The following is a 17,491-nucleotide window of genomic DNA, read 5'->3' on the forward strand; positions in this document are numbered from 1 at the left end:
TTTCCATTTTAGACTTGTTTTAGTTTTTAGTATTAAAATGTCTTGTCTAAACTTGTCTTTAATTATGTTCCTTTTTCAGATGAAAATTTGCACATTGCACAGGAAGGAACTGGCCTAGATACAGCAACAAGCTAAAGACCAGAGAATAGGATGGATGATCGTCCCTACATGAAATATCTTCATTTGGCAATTGGATATTGTACCACAGTGAAACTGACCTATAGGGCACAGTTGCACAATATCAAGACATCAAGAACCCAACCCATCAGCTTTAATATCATACCTCAAAGAATAAGAAAAACTTTGGTGACAACAATGCATCTTGGTCAGAAAAGAATTACAGGTTAAACAGGCGTCAAATTTCATATCTTGTTAAAAACCACACCAAAGTATTCCTCTGATCATAATGAATCTGAAAAAGTATTGTTTGATCTATAAAAGCACTATGTTCTCTATTTTAATATAAACAAAAATTTCAAGGGTCACATTTTTGGCTCCATGGGGATACAATTTCAAACACTCTTTAAGATTTTCCTAAACAGTTACTCTAATTGTATGGTTTTTGATACCAATTCAAATAATGAATAGTTTGCACCATCTAAGATGTTTCGGTACATGATGACATGATGAATACTTTGTAGGGCTTTTAACTTTTTTCTGAGTAAGGTGTATTTTTTCTACCAAAGTTTTTCTGATCCCTTAAAGTCTTAAAGAACTAAATTGCAAGCTCCAACGACAAATATCGCACAATGTTTGAAATTCATGCATCATTTATCTACAAATGTTGGAGGGAAAACCATGACTGATAAAAAATTTAATTTAATGAAAAGAGTCATTGAAATATAAAGATGAATATTCAGACCAGGGGTCTTACTTAAATGGTGGTGTTCCTCAAGGCAATGTCATTGGTCCTGATTCATTCCACTGATGCCTCGGATAAGTATGTGGTTGATTTGACTGTTGGTGAGAACAGAGCCTATGATGGCACCAGCACAATACAAGCCCCAGTCTATGATGTTATGTACACTTTGACTGATAAAAACAAATGGAGGCTGTCAGGTGTTGTTCAAGTCGTAGTTTCCAATCTATAGGCTTTGATTTGTTTGGGCTCCCCATAGTAGCATTTATCTGACATTCCCATTTGAGAATAATTTCTTATTATCTTGTTTTATCTTTATATGTTAAAATGTTTGTACATATTTCTAGTGTGCAATTAAACATGTTTTTCAGTATTGCAATTAGTGTAAAAATCATGTAGGCTAATTCAGCCACTCGGCTGCAATATGAACCAATACATAATATTGAAATTATTATACTTAGTTCTCTGGGTTGATGAGATGTACACATTTTAATCTTTACCCAGAGCAGCCAGTGCACAGAGCAGCGGCGCACATCGTTGAAAAAACCCCACCTATAGCAAACAACTATAATCTGTATACCTTCCTCGAGTCAGTAATAATATTTAGGTATTGCTTTTATTGTATCTCTAAAGGTAATGATGAGAAGTATACAAAAGTATAAATTTTCAGAAAGGAAATGATGCAAGGAATCCAACTAGCATAACAGATTCCTGAAAAATTCATAGTTTTGAGAAATTCTCAAAATTTTATTTCACTTTACTGACTCGAGGAAGGTATATGGACTATAGTACATCTGGTCGAGGTTCGAACCGGCAACCTTCGTAATACTAGCATGATGCCTAACCAACTGAGCCACAGAGGCATGTTGCAGAATGGTTAGAGCGTCATTATAGTATTATGAAGGTCGCCGGTTCGAACCAGGCCAAATGCACTATTTTTTCAACGTTTATGTGTGCTGCCTGCTCTGAGTAAGGCTAAGGGCCTGTGCAATAATCATGAGCCCTGGGGAGCAAGAATTTTAGTTGGGAAGCTAAAAAGGGGCAAGTAATTTTTGGCAGAAAGGGTCCCGGACAAACGATTTTAGTTTAGACACACATTCATGAGGAACGCACTAAAAAGGCTTAGGAAAACAGTACGCGGTACGGAAACGTTATAAAAGATTTCTTTTGAAACTTTTGCACTATTGATGCGATCAAGCAAAGTCATTCGGAAGTCTGCAACATTAAATTTTCAGTTTTGTATACGATAGTAAAATGCATTCTATACAAAGCTGAATTTTGCAGAACACCCATTGAAATTGAACATGCAGTTCCAAAGATATGACCAATTTAAGAGTTTCCAAAACAATAGGAAACAAAAGGAAATAGTTGCTTTGTTTGGCTATATCTCAAAATCAATATTGCCGACTTCCGACTGATTTTGCTTGATCGCATCACAAATGGTTTCGCCTGTCATGGTCGGTAGGCATCATCAGAATGATGTTTGTTGATCCTTCTGATGTTGTCTACAACCATGATAGGCAAAACGGTCAATAATGAGTAAATGTTTTGGTTTTGTTCAAAAGAAATCTTTTATGTTTAACAACAAATCTGATGAATCTACTTAGTGACGTACGGAAATATTTTTCTGTTCACCGCGCTCGCATTATGTATCTAGACCATAAAATTTTAAGGTTTGCAAATCGGGGTTCCCAAAATTTGGCATATGGGGGGGGGGGGGGGGGGGCAAATATATTTTGGCTGGTCAATGGAAGGGGGAGCAATTTTGGCACGCCCATTTTACCTCCGGGGCTCAATTACATGACAAAATGAGCCAAAATCATGGAAATTTCTGGTCATTTTAATATTTAATTCATGTGTATATCCTTTGTTCGTAATGCTGTGGGGCTGGAGAATCTGGCACTTACCCGTCAAAATAATGACTGACCCCTTTATAGGCGATGATAAAAACCCCATGTTCTACGGGCGGAAGGCCGTTGCAAACATATTCTAAAAATATTCAGCCAAAATGAGTAAAATTTAGCCCCAAAACGGCTGATTTTACATGCTTTTAGCCAAATTAAAAAAAAAAATTCTCCAAAACGCAAATTCTGGGTCGGTCGCCCGGGCCCGTAGAACGGGTTCTTTTTTCGTTGTCGTACGGAAGATTGAACAAAAAAATCAACATCCAGGAAAACTTATAAGGACCCCTCTCCCACTGACTGTCGGTCTGTAAAATGTATAGTAGGCATAGACCCCATTAGGCCTACACCAAATTAATGAGTATAGAGGCCGAGATGCCACTTTTCAGGTTTTAGCCAGATTTTTTGTGAGTCCAAATTCCCGCTTTTTTATTTATTTTCAGCCCGTTTTGGGGCTTTGTGGCCTGCATTCACATGCTTTTTCAGGTTTTTCTCACCAGTTTCAGGTTTTTTGAGTGAAACTGAGTGGCATCTCTGTAGAGGTCAAAGATAAACAAATATTCCGGTGGAGTATAATTCTGGCCCGGTTTTTAATACTCGAACAATTGTGAGAATATTTTCAATGTTACACTAGCCACAAATCAAGGTGAAACTTTGTGTTTACTTGGCCAATTTGCAGTTTTTACAATATTTTAAAGCCCCCAAATCAATGTGTTTGTTTATACTAGGCTAAAAAGGAAAAAAATAAGATTCACAGCAATTCTGGTGATACGAATATACCCGGCGGAGTGCAAATTTACAAGGGGCCCATATTGAAAAATGATCCATCCCCATCAGTCATCCAAAATGATGTTTGCCATATTGAACTGTCTTTCTGGTAACAAACCAGTAAATATACACCCAGAGACACCTAAAGACACTTGCAAGAGTGTTGCAAGTCCGTCACGTCATAGGCCGTCAAAAAAAACATTTTTGAAGTCCTATGGGCGTCGTGAGAATTCTAAATTTTAGAAAGTGAAATTGCATCTTTATTTGTAAACTTGACGTCGAATGTTCTATTTAGTATTTGTTGAGTGGTTGTTTCTTTTGCCTCTGCCGATATAGCTGTATTCCGTGTTTTGGATTGAAAAAAAGAACTTTGAAAAAAGAAAATTGAACTTGCAATTCTAAGTTAGTCCACCCCGAGGCCGGGACGCATATTTTTTTCATCCCATAGTCGTGGGCCGTAATACGCTAAACCCTAAAACCTAACACTAATAAACCGAACCGTGCGCCCTAACCAACCCTAACCCTTTCCTATGTGTTCTGGGTTGATAATATTTTGCATCCCGTTATGGTTGCAGAAAAAAAAAAAAAATAAAGCGTCCGGGACATTCTCCTCCGGCCCATGTCTTGAAATCAAATGTAAACACAATGTCAGAGCGCACATGGATGTCAAAGGTCAAGCTTATGTGCGGGGTTTCTGTGCCCTTGAATCTTCTTCAGTGTTCTTTTTCAGCTCCAATGTTATATTTAAAAATGTTGTTAAAACCCATTCACTGATTGAAAAATAAAAATAAATCTATCTATTTTTATAACTGTAATAATTCTGTACATTATAATAAGTTTTTCTATATAAACTAATGTGTATTAAATACGAAATTCAAAAGCAATAAATTATTAAATATCACGCTACTGATAAATATCCGAGTTTGAACTCTTTATTATCATAGTGAAAGACTAAGTTCCATATATCCACATATAAAAAGGAATTTTACTTCTACGATGAGGTTAAAAGGTTGCCCGAACTCATGGGTGACGTCATTGTTTACGGCTGGAGTACCGACGCATACTGCAGTTACTGTCCGTTTTCCTATACACAATACACAGTGCTCTCACCATTGAGCTGTGACCTGTACAAATCGTGCCATGTTAGAAGAATAGGCATTTGTCTAGTTAACGTCAATGTGTGAAAAATAACCGGCCAATATTAAAAGTACTCTCAAAAACTTCTAGCAAATATATTCCTCTAACATGACCTAAAATTCTAGCTAGGTTAGATGCTCAGAAATATTCGTACTTTGTTAAAATAGTGAGTGAGGGCAAGACATAGCTAGCCAACGTCCCGTGTTAATTGAATGGAGATTTGACCGAAAATTTTGGTAAACGGACCGCTCACTTCTGAAGAATGCCACACGAAAACGGTACAAGCTACATTTAAAGTACTCTCTGTTCGATCATCATGATGAGTTTCTTACATAGTATGCCGAAATTGGGTACTGTAGGTGGTTGACAAAGGGTCGTACTTCGCTGATGAGTAAGTGACAGTGAACATGAAATTCAGCGCCCATAACCCAAGTTAGTAGCTAGTTAGTGGAGGCCGTCACGGGACTGATTATTGATTATTGAAGTGCCTTATTAATAGATACGCACGATTTAGGGCAAGAAAAACCCGGGACACTTTTGGAGACATCATCATCATCATCATCATCATCATCATCATCATCATCATCATCACTTTCTACATTTTTTCTAAACAACATACTGTTTTAATAAGATTTTTTTCTTAAAATGCATTTAACTATAATTATTGTTTAGAGCGTGGTGAAATAAAACATCACGATTTTCATCACAAAACAAATATAATGCATAAGAAATCGTTTGTTTTAGAGCGTGATGATGAAATAAAACATCACGGTTTTCATCACGAAACAAAGTAATACATAAGAAATCAATTTTTCGTGAGTGATGAAATAAAACATCATGATTTTCATCACAAAACAAAGTAATAGGCCTACAAAAGAAATACTTTTTTCGAGAGTGATTAAATAAAACATCACGATTTTCATCACGGAACAAGTAATACATAAGACATCGTTTGTTTGATTGCAATCAACCGCGACAGTTCGTCTCACACACATAACAATGCACTGCGATCAAATAGGTTGATGACAACATTTGATTGAATGGACTGCACTGCGACATGATTACGGTGCACCGGTTCAAATCCTTTGTTTGGAGCCAATCAATAATTTCACGTACAGCCTCTATGCAAATTAGAGTTTACACACGCTGCAGCTGGGGTAATCGACCGAAGCTGGTTGTCGTTAGTGATCGAATGCATGAGCTTATTTGCTTTACTGAATCGATTTACTGGATTAATATCCTGTTAACTGGGTTTAATGCCACAAAGGTCGAATCGGGCTTGCCATGGACCATAAGTGCATCATGGTCGGTACTCAGCTGTGGAGTACCTGGCAGGTGAGTACCAGTGTCGGTACTCGGAGTACCTTCAAAGTACCTACGCCACGAGGTATTCGCGAGTTGCAGCCGGCTTGCTGGGCCACAAGGGTCTGGTAGCCGACGTGGGTACTCGAGAGTAGCAGCACTGCTACTCTCATGAGAATCCCGTAGTGTATCTATACTGAACGTGAAATGACACTCTTTTTATATAAAACTACAAGTATCATTTTTCTAAAGATATTTTTAGGAGCTTTGGTTTTTCCAACATTGGTTGGACTCTATATGGAATTCTCAGTCTATAGACTGATTAATTTTCAAGGTAACTCGACAGGAAATATCCTTTTCATACCCTTAAATTTAATACAAGTTTGAGCAATAATACGTACAACCCACACACACATTTATCATTTTCAATGATAATTGTAATAATATACAAAACTTCCTGAATGAAGATACAAAATCTTCCTAATGGTATCGATATTCACACTAGGATCCACAACATGCTCATCTATCAGGACAAAGTTCTATATTCCCGATACATTTGTACATTCATTGAACATGTTGAATGACCTTTGAAAATTTGGGTACAAAAACTCATACTCTGCAACTTGAGATCAAATTTTGCACAATGATTGTTTAATTGAGGTTTTTGAACTATGCAATTGTGATGAGGCTATTGTGGTCCATAGTGTCAGAGCATCAGTGTATTAAGGTTAAATTTAGTGCAATTTGTTGCAATCAGAATAATTACCCCTCAATAAAAAAATTAAAAAAAGATTACAAGAATTTAAAACAGTTAACCCTTTGAATCTAGATATCTAGTCTGCTTAGCACTGCTTAGGGTGGTCTTTGAGTTTTCAAAGCTGCCCTGGTTTTTAAACATATGAATAAAATCAGCCGCTTCTTTTTTATATATTAGTAAATTGTGATATTACAATTCATATACATATCAATATCATGAGGAATATTTGGGCTAAAAAATAAAAAATAATAATTTGAGCTTAGAATTTCAGCGTGATCATATAAACCGTGTTAAGTCCACAAACTCATGTATCTGATTTCCCTGTGGGATATTGCAATGCTTTATATCAGTTGGATGAAATATTACAAAGCAAACGCATAGTAACAATACTGTGTGAGGCTTTGTTCCCGAAATGAGAACAATTATAGTCTGCATATTGTTATGCAGCATTGTTATGGTAAATGATTAATAGCACAACTCATTGTTGCTAATGTCTAACTTGTCAAAGTGATTGTGATTTTATGATGAGAGCATGATATAGTGTCCGATCAGCCAAATGGGGGAAGAACACGTACGCTTCAAACGGGGGATGAACACGTACGAGGCTGAACTTTACCCACACAATTTCTCCTTTTTCAGGAGGAATACGCATTAAAATTGCAACGAGTGTCAACTTGTAATAATTATTTTCTTCGAATAGAGATGAACTTGTTTTTGCAATAGACCTGCCCTTTAACTGATTACTGTTATACCACAATACTGTTATGCAGAAGAAGTCAAGATGCTGCAAAGAGCTGAGAAGGTGGAAGAAGTACAGACTTGACATTTAGTGTGGAATATTTTTTTCGCAAAATCCCACGATTGGTCTGGACAGAATCGGGCTAACCATTAATTGGGGTGTGTCGGGAGATGGTGTAAAATAATTGTTTGATAGAAAATGTGCTTTCCATAAGTTTACATATGGTGTTTATAATGTAGCGAATTTGCCTAAAATGGCGGATTTAGGGAAGCTGAATTTAAACGTTGTGGGGGACACAATTTCGGACTTTATGCAACATTGATCTGTTATTATCAAATTTATAGGGATTTGAGGTGATATTTCCTCAATGTCGTCAGCAAAAAAAAAAACGTTCTACGGGCCCGACCGACCCAGAATGTCGCGTTTTGGAGATTTTTTAATATGCCTTTGGTAAAATCAACCGTTTTGGGGCCAACATTTTTTTAATGTTGGCTCAACATTTTTAGAAAATATGTTTGCAAAACAAAAAAATCTTCAGATTTGGTGATATTTTAGGGGGTAACTAGGCTCCAGAAAAAAAACCGAAAAAAAAACCCCGTCCGACCTACCCTACTAATTTCAACCATTTACACCTAGGTGTCATTATCATTGAGGTATAGGACTTTGTATTTTTTCGGAGAAGAGCAGGTAGGGCAACTACTTGATTATTTCTACATGTTCATACTACATACTCTGAAAATTTTAGAAAATTCGCACGTGTCCGTGTTTTTTTTTTAATCACATTTTTTTTCCTAAAATGGGGGTTATAGCGCCCTTAACGGGCACTCTCTCCATAGGGCTACATGTAAAGACCAGTTATAGACAAATGGCCTTAAGATAAAACGGACTCGTTCATTTTTCCTCAAATTTTGCATATGATGTAGATTTAACGTCTGAAATGTAATGCAAGTGGTGTCGTTGCTGCTCTTCTAAATTCATTTATAAAATGTCCGCCCCAGACCAAATGTCCGCCCCAGACCAAGGTGGGAATTTGCGTTATTGCAATCAAGTGGGATAATTTTAAAGTTGACATTTACATTTTTGACTTGAACCAAAAATTTTTGAAACTCATTTTCTTTAACATCAATTTCCACCTAATTTGGCAGTCAAACGGTGGCATGATCAATGAACTCTGTCGTAAGTTGTTTTTATTCTAATCGGAACTAAATTTCTAAGAATCATCAAGGTATAATCCTCCAGGTACATCAATTTCGCCTCCAAACAGGAGACCAAAGCAACTTTGTCTTAAGTTGCTTTTATTCTAATGCCTAATGGAAACTAAATTTTCTTAGGATCTTTTAGGTGTACTAGATTTTGCTTCCAAACATCATCTTTGTCTTGAATTGTTTTTATACTAATCGAAACTACAGTTTCCTAGTTTCCTCCAGATGCTACAATAGAATAGCAACTTTTATTGGATCAAACTAAATAAAATGTAGAAAAGAAAGAAAACATTATGAACATAATGGTTGTTTTATTTTAATGAAAACTTTATTTTGAACAGAATGGCAACTTTCTATTGGATTGGAATCAAACTATATAAAATTAACAAATTATCCCGGGATGGGATTTCCCTCTCCAGAATGGTCAGCTGATATTCTGTCTCAACTATTGACCAAATATGGCCACAGAAAAACGAAGAAAAATCATCGTTTGATTTGATTGGTTAATGTAAGTGTCTATTTGCACATGACATCTGAGTACATGGAATAAGAAACAGCATTCTGATCACAATACTTTGTGTTATGATCACGCTTTAACTAGTGTATCCAGAACAAGATTTTTAAGATTCCAAAATATTGTAGAAACAGCTAGAAACGGACAAGAAAGTTGACGAAGGTTTAATACACCTGCTGAAAGATATGGATGTGAAATCGTCGCGAAGTGGCGAAGTTACCGGGACCAACCCAGTCTTTGCGCATCCTGATATTAGGAGTAACAACAGTGATGCCCGCGAAACTCAAGGTAAAGGTTTTCCATACCAGAACTAAATAATTCGTAATTTAGAGAATTATAGGCCTAACTACGATGCAAAACTAATTAGTTGTGGATGTTTTTTGTTTTGTTATTTGCTTGTTATTGTTGTTGTTGTTGTTGTTGTTGTTGTACAGCAATTTGTATTATCAATGGAGGCACTCGAGGTTTAAACATTAAGTGCACCGACACTTGCGTCGGTCTATTCCATTTGAAATCCATACACCTCATATGGAAGACATGACCTTAATCTCCCACACAGAGAGTGTGAGTTTCAAATGGGGTTACCTGAATCGGTGACTTCATTTGAATTCTACACCCCTGTGTAGGAGATTAAGGTCACACAGTGTCATCGCCCCGATATCTTCATGGCAGAAATCGCCATGGTAGGTTGAATCCACAGCCACGCATGGCCATTTTGTTCGGACCTGTTTAATAGTTTTGAGACGCATAATGAGCCGCGCCGAGGGACATCCGACTAAGGCTACTGAAAATAGCCTGGTAACTGACCTCTCTGTGTGTGAGTGAGCATGTATACCCCATGAGGTCATCTGCTTTCACGAGTAAGTGCAGCTAGCCTACGCTGCGCTACAGTTCGTATAAAATCAGAATTTTTGTCAGTTTTTGAGCTCAATACGCACGCTTCTTTCTCAATACGCAAGCTAACGACTATCATATCCTTTGAACACATGGGCGATGTTCAAGTGCAAGGAAAAAAATATGGCTTCTTTAGAATAAAAAAATTACGGGAGATATTCATCATTTTCTACCCCGGTATCCAAAGATTTATTCTCTGAATATCAAATCGTGCATAGCACATTCACGTGTATCGATCCCGTGTATTCATTTTAGTGTCTCTGCTGTACAAAGTAATTATTAACCAGGCGATGTCGGTGTGCCTCGACAGTGACCGCTGTGCCGGGAGACGCGGATTTCGGATGGGAACGGTTCTCGTTCTGAACTTGCAATCATTGTGAGATGAGTTGATAAGAATTTCCAAAAGAGGCTATGAAGTAGACTAACTTTAACAAAATCGAAAATCATTCATGAACTTACTTTTCACTTTTAAGTTGTTGTTAACCAGGATAAAACCCTTTTTAGCCAATGCTTTATCTTTTCTGTGGAAAACTAAATTTTCGCTGGTAGGGCCTATTAATAATGTGTCGACATGATCGAGAGCGAAGCGTGAGCTCAAACTGTCCAGAGGCCCGCCTTGGCCCCCTCACGGTGGGGTCCAAGGACGGCGTATCGGAGTCACCGATGGGGAAAATGTTCTAAATCGTCCCACTGATCCTCTACTAACATGACTAAAGAAGTTTACTGCGAAAAATATTACAATATTATTTCAATGCTAAAATGGTCCAAATTGAGAACGCGCGAAAAATATTGCAATTTCAATGCTAAAATGGTCCAAATTGAGAACGCGCGAAAAATATTGCAATTTCAATGCTAAAATGGTCCAAATTGAGAACAATATTGTGCACATAACAACTTTCGAGCAATATTTTGTCCCGGAATTTCATACCAAGGAAGCAAACTTGTCTCCCCCTCCCTCCTGCCGCAGGTCGGTACGCATCTGAAGGGGACCAGGAGTTAGCTCCTGGATGTGGCCCAGGAGACCCCCGGAAGCGCATGAGTTTAGAGGCATCAGGAGAATAGTCTACTTCAAAGCCCCCTTTGGAAATTCAGACTTCAATATCGCAATAATTACAAGTTCAGAATGGGAGCCGCTCCCATCCAAAAACCTGCCCTAGTGCGATATTCCAGTGGCGTGGATGAAGGATGCGGTGCGGAGGGGCCTGGACGCATTACACAGCCGTGACGTTAGTCACGGCTGTGTCTTTCTTCTTACAGGTTCTTTCTTTACACAGCAGCCGTGACGTTAGTCACGGCTGTGTCTTTTTTCTTACAGGTTCTTTCTTCTTTCTTCTTTCTTTACACAGCCGTGACGTTAGTCACGGCTGTGTCTTTTTTCTTACAGGTTCTTACAAGCCGACGACGAACGTCGGCTTGTACTGTCTTCTTGGCGTTCTTCTTCTTCTTCTTCTTCTTCTTTCTGTCGACCACATTCGTACGTATAACTCAGTCACGGGTTGACGTATTTTAACTAAACGTTGTCAGAGGGACCGTTGGCATTGCCCGCACATGTCATATGACTTTGACTTGCATCTAACCTTTGACCTAGCTACAATGGTCAAAAACGTGATTTTTTTTGCTTTTTCTTAGCAAAACGTGACATTTTGCGTGATTTTCCACGTTTCGCCCTAGCTCTGCTATGCTTTGACCGATTTTGATCATACTTGGTCACAAACACCACTGACCATGTCCCCACATGTTACATGACATTGAACTCCATTTGACCTTTGACCTGCTCACAATGGCTAAAATGCGATTTTTACTATAAAATGTATCTTCTTCCCCAAATAACATGTGATGGTGACATGCTTAGGTCATGTGACTTGACTTTGGTCGGTGTCTATAGGGTGTTCACAGATAAGGGGTCAAAGGTCATTAAGGGGGTCATTTCCGGTCTGAAAGCTAAAAATATTCAAAAAATCACTGTCTTTACAAATTACATAGCAGAGAGTCGCCATTAGCACACATGCATTGCTACTAGCCAGGGTCTTTAGGATGCCTACAGTTTTGGGGTCAAAGGTCATTAAGGGGTCACTTCCGGTCAAAAACCAAAATTATCAAAAATGTTCAAAAAATTTTATCTCAAAAGATAAACAGACCAGAATAATATAACCATCATACGTGAATCAGTGTTCCCTGATGTATGTATTGTATTTTTATTTTGGGGGTCAAAGGTCACTAAGGGGTCACTTCCTGTTTTTAGCTGAATAACTTCAAGAATTTTTATCTTGAGAACTAAACATGCCAGAATTTTTTAATTAAAATTGGAACAATGCATTTTGTCGGTGTACGTAAGGTTTTTTTTCCATTGAGGTCAAAGGTCATTAAGGGGGGCAAAAGGTCAACCAAATATTTTAAAAAAATCAAAATCCATGTATAAGTTCCGATTAAGCTGAAATTCACCAGGAATCTTTCTTATGACATCCTAAGCACAATGCAAGAGCAGTTGACCCCATCCGTGACCCAAGAGTCAAGTTATAGGGGTCAAAGGTCAAATTTCGAAATTGGTCCAATCGAGCTCAAATTCAACAGGAATTATTCTTACGACATTCTAAACATGTTAAATATATTTATGACCCCAAAGGTCAAAGTTTAGGGGTCAAAGGTCAAATTTCTAAATTGCTCAAACTTGACCCATCAACAGGTCGGCTTGTGTGTCATGTCTCGCATGACTTTCTATATAGCTCTTGTTACAAGCCGACGACGAACGTCGGCTTGTACTGTCTTCTTCGCGTTCTTCTTACAAGCCGACGACGAACGTCGGCTTGTACTGTCTTCTTCGCGTTCTTCTTTCTTTACAAGCCGACGACGAACGTCGGCTTGTACTGTCTTCTTCGCGTTCTTCTTACAAGCCGACGACGAACGTCGGCTTGTACTGTCTTCTTCGCGTTCTTCTTTCTTTCTTTCTTTCTTTCTGTCGACCACATTCGTACGTATAACTCAGTCACGGGTTGACGTATTTTAACTAAACGTTGTCAGAAGGACCGTTGGCATTGCCCGCACATGTCATATGACTTTGAACTACGTGTGACCTTTGACCTAGATAAAGAGGTCAACAATGTGATTTTTCTTCAAAATGTATCTTCTCCTACAAACAACATGCGATGATGACACGGTTTGGTCACTTGACTCGTCTATGGTCGGTGTATATAGGGTGTTCATTGATAAGGGGTCAAAGGTCATTAAGGGGTCATTTCCGGTTACAGTCTGAAAAACTTGTAAATAATATTCAAAAAATCACTGTCTTTACAAATTACATAGCAGAGTGTCGCCATTAGCACACATGCATTGCTACTAGACGGGGTCTTTAGGATGCCTACAGTTTTGGGGTCAAAGGTCAATAAGGGGTTACTTCCGGTCAAAAACCAAAATTATCAAAAAAAAAAAATTTTATCTCAAAAGATAAACAGACCAGAATAATATAACCATCATACATCAATCAGTGTTCCCTGATGTACGCATGGTATTTTTTATTTTGGGGGTCAAAGGTCATTAAGGGGTCACTTCCTGTTTTTAGCTGAATAACTTCAAGAATTTTTATCTCGAGAATTAAACATGTTAGAATTTATTAATTAAAATTGGAACAATGCATTTTGTCGGTGTACATAAGGGTTTTTTTCATTGAGGTCAAAGGTCATTAAGGGGGTCAAAAGGTCAATCAAAAATTTTAAAAAATCAAAATCCATGTATAAGTTCCGATTAAGCTGAAATTCACCAGGAATCTTTCTTATGACATCCTAATCACAATGCAAGAGCAGTTGACCCCATCCGTGACCCAGGGGTCAAGTTATAGGGGTCAAAGGTCAAATTTAGTCGGCTTGTTGTCATGTCTCGCATGACTTTCTATATAGCTCTTGTTTCTTCTTTCTTTCTTTCTTTCTTCTTTCTTTCTGCCGACCACTACATTTGCTCTAGCACTTACATGCTTACACCGATTTTGACCTAACTTTGTCACAACCATCATTGACCATGCCCCTACATGTCATATGAAACTCGTGGGGTCAAAGGTCACGCAGGGGTCATAGGGGTCAAAAACGTGATTTCAACTCAAAATGCTTCTTCTCTCACAGATTACGTAGGACAGTGACACCACTTGCACACATGCATTGTTATTATCTTGTGTCTATGGGGTCCTCACTAATTTGGGGTCAAAGGTCATTAAGGGGTCACTTCCGGTATAAAACGAAAAAACTTCAATTTTTTTTTATTTGCTAAGAAAAACATAGGACAGTAACGGTATGGTCACACATAAATTGTAGTTACCCTGTGTATATGTGGTATTTTTTAATTTAGGGTCAAAGGTCATTTAGGGGCCACTTCCGGTATAAAACGAAATACCTTTAAAGATCTGAAGCGCGTCGTAATTACGTAGGACAGTGACACCACTTGCACACATGCATTGTTATTACCCAGTGTCTATGGGGTCCTCAAAGATTTGGGGTCAAAGGTCATTAAGGGGTCACTTCCGGTATAAAACGAAAAACTTTCACAAATTTTTATTTGCTAAGAAAAACATAGGACAGTAACGGTATGTTCACACATGAATTGTGGTTACCCGATTCATATGTGGTATTTTTTTATTTGGGGTCAAATGTCATTAAGGGGTCACTTCCGGTCTGAGACGAAATGCCTTCAAAATGCCCCTTCTGCCACAAGTAACATAGCAAAGTGGTGCCACGCGCACCCATGCATTGACATTAGCCAATGTCTATGGGCGTTTTCATATATTTTGGGGTCAAAGGTCATTAGGGGTCAGAACACGGCTGTGTTCGTGGGTTAGACCACAGCTAAGTCTAGTTCTTCTTTCTGCCGACCACTTCATTTGCTCTAGCACTTACATGCTTACACCGATTTTGACCTTACTTGGTCACAACCATCATTGACCATGCCCCTACATGTCATATGAAACTCGTGGGGTCAAAGGTCACGCAGAGGTCATAGGGGTCAAAAACGTGATTTCAACTCAAAATGCTTCTTCTCTCACAGATTACGTAGGACAGTGACACCACAAAACATAGGACAGTAACGGTATGTTCACACATGAATTGTGGGTACCCAATTCATATGTGGTATTTTTTATTTGGGGTCAAATGTCATTAAGGGGTCACTTCCGGTATAAAACGAAAAACCGTCAAATTTTTTTATTTGCTAAGAAAAACATTGGACAGTAACGGTATGTTCACACATGAATTGTGGGTACCCAATTCATATGTGGTATTTTTTTTTATTTAGGGTCAAATGTCATTAAGGGGTCACTTCCGGTCTGAGACGAAAAACCTTCAAAATGCCCCTTCTGCCACAAGTAACATAGCAAAGTGGTGCCACATGCACCCATGCATTGACATTAGCCAATGTCTATGGCCGTTTTCATATATTTTGGGGTCAAAGGTCATTAGGGGTAACAACACGGCTGTGTTCGTGGGTTAGACCACAGCTTAGTCTAGTTCTTTCTGCCGACCACTACATTTGCTCTAGCACTTACATGCTTACACCGATTTTGACCTAACTTGGTCACAACCATCATTGACCATGCCCCTACATGTCATATGAACTTCGTGGGGTCAAAGGTCACGCAGGGGTCATAGGGGTCAAAAACGTGATTTCAACTCAAAATGCTTCTTCTCTCACAGATTACGTAGGACAGTGACACCACTTGCACACATGCATTGTTATTATCCAGTGTCTATGGGGTCCTCACAGATTTGGGGTCAAAGGTCATTAAGGGGCCACTTCCGGTATAAAACGAAACACCTTCAAAAAATTTTATTTGCTAAGAAAAACATAGGACAGTAACGGTATGTTCACACATAAATTGTAGTTACCCTCTGTATATGTGGTATTTTTTACTTAGGGTCAAAGGTCATTAAGGGCTACTTCCGGTATAAAACGAAATACATTTAAAATGCTTCTTCTCGCACAAATTACGTAGGACAGTGACACCACTTGCACACATGCTTTGTTATTACCCAGTGTCTATGGGGTCCTCACAGATTTGGGGTCAAAGGTCATTAAAGGGTCACTTCCGGTATAAAACGAAAAACCTTCAAAAAAATTTATTTGCTAAGAAAAACATAGGACAGTAACGGTATGATCACACATGAATTGTGGTTACCCAATTCATATGTGGTATTTTTTATTTAGGGTCAAAGGTCATTAAGGGCTACTTCCGGTATAAAACGAAATACCTTTAAAATGCTTCTTCTCCCACAAATTACGTAGGACAGTGACACCACTTGCACACATGCTTTGTTATTACCCAGTGTCTATGGGGTCCTCACAGATTTGGGGTCAAAGGTCATTAAAGGGCCACTTCCGGTATAAAACGAAAAACCTTCAAAAAATTTTTATTTGCTATTAGAAAAACATAGGACAGTAACGGTATGATCACACATGAATTGTGGTTACCCAATTCATATGTGGTATTTTTTTAATTTGGGGTCAAAGGTCATTAAGGGATCACTTCCGGTCTGAGACGAAAAACCTTCAAAATGCCCCTTCTGCCACAAATAACATAGCAAAGTGGTGCCACGTGCACCCATACATTGACATTAGCCAATGTCTATGGGCGTTTTCATATATTCTGGAGTCAAAGGTCATTAAGGGGTCACAACACGGCTGTGTTCGTGGTCTTAGACCACAGCTAAGTCTAGTTAATATTATTTTTGTCAATCTTGCAAAATCATTTGTTCTTTGACTATTTCGTTCAATACAGTACAATTTCGTACAACGGATGTACCTTTCATGGACCACATCACCTAAACGCACCTGGCGAACATCATTGTAGGCCCAATAGGGCAACTGATTGTGGTTGAATGTAGTTTTTACCCACTCTCTATCTCACATGATGTGAGAGATAATCTCATACTCTCACCCTCTCTCACCTCTCCCCCTCCTCTTTTAATAATTAAAAATTCTTTCACAACCCCCCCCGCCTTTTTTTTTTTTAAAGTGAGGAGAGAGGAGGTGTAAAATTCAAAAGTAGACATAAACGGCAAGTTTTTAGTGAGTTTTGGCCAAAAATTGACCCTTTTTTACCCTTCTTAGCACTATCTTGCATTACAAAAGTTTGAAGCCTACAGGTCTTCTTTAATTTTAAGCTATTAAGAAAATTCACAAATATTTACCAATTTTTTGTCAATTTTACCGGGAGATTTGCTCAAATTTTAATGGGAAATTTGCTTTAAAATGAGCGTATATTTCAAGAGACCATATTATGTCAAAAACCATAGGTCACAGGAAAATGTTTTGATCCAAATATCATCTCAATAATAATACACTTTTCATAAGGAATAAGTCATTTTTCAAAACAAAAAAAATCCCATGTAAATATTTTTTTGGTCAAAACTGCACAAAAATAACCAAAAATGGTATTTCACCCA

The sequence above is a fragment of the Amphiura filiformis genome, chromosome 13 (genome assembly GCF_039555335.1).
Source record: "Amphiura filiformis chromosome 13, Afil_fr2py, whole genome shotgun sequence".
Classification (NCBI taxonomy): Eukaryota; Metazoa; Echinodermata; class Ophiuroidea; order Amphilepidida; family Amphiuridae; genus Amphiura; species Amphiura filiformis.